Source organism: Octopus bimaculoides, chromosome 7 (assembly GCF_001194135.2).
Source record: "Octopus bimaculoides isolate UCB-OBI-ISO-001 chromosome 7, ASM119413v2, whole genome shotgun sequence".
Taxonomy (NCBI): Eukaryota; Metazoa; Mollusca; class Cephalopoda; order Octopoda; family Octopodidae; genus Octopus; species Octopus bimaculoides.
The window spans coordinates 68522677-68525415 of record NC_068987.1 but is presented as its reverse complement, the minus strand read 5'-3'; the positions used below and the strand labels follow the sequence as shown (position 1 = coordinate 68525415).

The 2739-nt window shown below is 33.4% G+C and overlaps 1 protein-coding gene across 1 annotated transcript in view; it reads left to right on the top strand.

The window, feature by feature from the left end:
- The window catches only part of LOC106868222 (nucleolar protein 4-like), a 77957-nt gene that overhangs the window by 46586 nt on the left and 28632 nt on the right, over positions 1 to 2739 (top strand). The window lies entirely within an intron of this gene.

Sequence of the window (2739 nt, the reverse complement as noted above, 5' to 3'; positions counted from 1 at the left end):
TATATATACGTATATTCATATACATATGCATAAATATATGTGTGTGTGTATATATAAATATATATATAAATACATATACACACACCATTTATGTGCATATGCATATATATATTCAATAGCGCACGTGCACACTTGTACATACATATAGTGTATACGTGTACATATATCTTTATGTCTGCATATATACACGAGGTATATATATATATATTTGATCTATAGTATTACCTACGTGTACTTGTATGCTCAGGTCTGTATATATATGTAAATTTATATACAAAAATCTGACTGTATACATACACGCATATGTATGTATATGTGTGTGTGTGTGTGTATGCATGTATGTATACCGCTATATATATTTTTTCCTCTTCTGTTTGATTTCTCATCTCTTCTTTTATCTTTCTTACTGTTCATAAAGAATTTCTTTGATAACCTTCCATCTCTTCGTCACACCACACACCAACCTACCATTTCCTCTTTGCTTCTTCTGTCTCACACATCAAAACCGAACCACGGGGCCTCGACAGCCGAGAGAAATATTTTGGTTCAGCTGATACGCTTAGAGAGTAGACTTGATGAGTGTGAATGAGAAACAGACAGATATAGATGTAGTCTGTATATGCGTTTTATATGTGCTTATATATAAGTGTGTATGGAGAAGTAGATAGATCGAACAAGAGAGATGGAGTGAGTGAGGCTGGCTGAGATAGTGTTGTTAAAGAAAGTGTCTATGTATGCAGAAATAGATGGAAAATGTTTAAGGAAAGTGAAAGTAGAACTACAGTGGATAAAGTGTGCTAGAGAGAGGGAGAAGCTTATGATGTAAGAGGGTTGGATAGAATTCTAGTAAGGCGGTAGATTGATAAATTAATGTAATTATGGGTGCTGGTATGGCTGCGTGGTTAAGTATTTCGCTTCACTTTACAACCAAAATGTCTCGGCTTCGAACCTATAGTGAGATTACGTGGCGGTAGCTGCCCTTCACGTGCCTAGATACATAAGCATATCAGAGATGCAGTGAGCTACTCTTATGGAAATCTGTAATCAACGAAGGTATTGTTCACCGAATTCCCATAAAGACTTTTTTGATGACCCTGAAGTAGTGTTTAGTTGCCATCCGGAAGTGAGAAAACAAATTGCTTAAGAAAACCTGCAATAGAGCACAGTAGTATTAGCGAGGTGATAGCAAATCAAAGTGTCTTGGAAATATTGTCGGTTACTTTTGCTGTTCAGTCATGAACGAACAGACTTATGGTCGACAACTTCTAGCACTGGCAAAATTGTCACGATTTATATCTAGAACTACATTATACAATATATCCTTCATCATGAAGGATAATCCAATAGAATTGGCTACTATTTCTACAGGTTGTGTGAATAAGGTGGCCGGCCATTGGCAGCTCTTCCTTGGATATGTTTGAAATTGTAATATTAAACATTGGCTGTCGCAGTCCTTTAGTATGTTTTAGCCATTAAAGGCTGAAACGAGGCTGTAGCTAACTCCATACCTTCACATTGAAAATGTCCTTAAGTACAACACAAAGGCATACAATTTACACATCCTTATTTCACCTTTCCTTCTGGTGTAGATCTTCATGAAGGTGTTATTAACTTCATAATGTATTTATATGTGTGTATGACCATTCAACGCCCTCTCGCCTCCTCTTTCCCTCTCTCTATCTTTCTCTCTGTGTCTGTTATTCTATTATTCTTGCGCTGTCTCACTCTTCTTTTTCTATGTATATCGTATAAACTCAACCTTTATTTATCTATCTATCTATATGTCTGTCTATCTGTTTGTCTATCTATCTATCTATCTATCTATCTATCTATCTATCTATCTATCTATCTGTCTATCTATCTGTCTGTCTGTCTGTCTGTCTGTCTGTCTGTCTGTCTGTCTGTCTATCTATCTATCTATCTATCTATCTATCTATCTATCTATCTATCTATCTATCTATCTATCTTACCCTCCCTCAATCCCTCTATCTATCTATGAAATGACTATTGGCCTTCACTTTAAATCTAACAGTCGCACGGATACATACACGCATGCTTAATAGCCCCCTCCATATAAACGCACACACATATACACATACATACATACATACACATATTTGTCAATACATAGTAAATCTATAAAAAAAAAAAAATTTTAAACCACGCATATATACAATATTTGCCTCCAACCCAGCTCCTCACAGATATACATACATTCTCAAAACAAATACTTATAAATACTTATTCGCTCCTTGTAGAATGAGAAATATTTCACACAGTCGCACACGCAGAAAATTTCACACATTTTTACACACACACACTTTCACACTTATTCTACGTTTCTAAATTTCTTTTGTTAAGCTTTCGTTTCTTTTTAAATTCCTTTATCAGTTTCATACGTATGTATGCGTATACGTATGTGTGCATGTAGACACACACACACACACACACACACACACACACACACACACACACACACACACACACATACATACACATATACATACATATATATATGTATGTATGTATGTATATATGTTTGTATGTATATATATATATGTATGTGTGTATATATATATATACACACATACATATATATATGTATATATGTATATATATATATATATGTATATATATATATATGTATATATATATATGTATATATATATATGTATATATATATATATGTATATATATATATGTATATATATATATATGTATATATATATATGTATATAT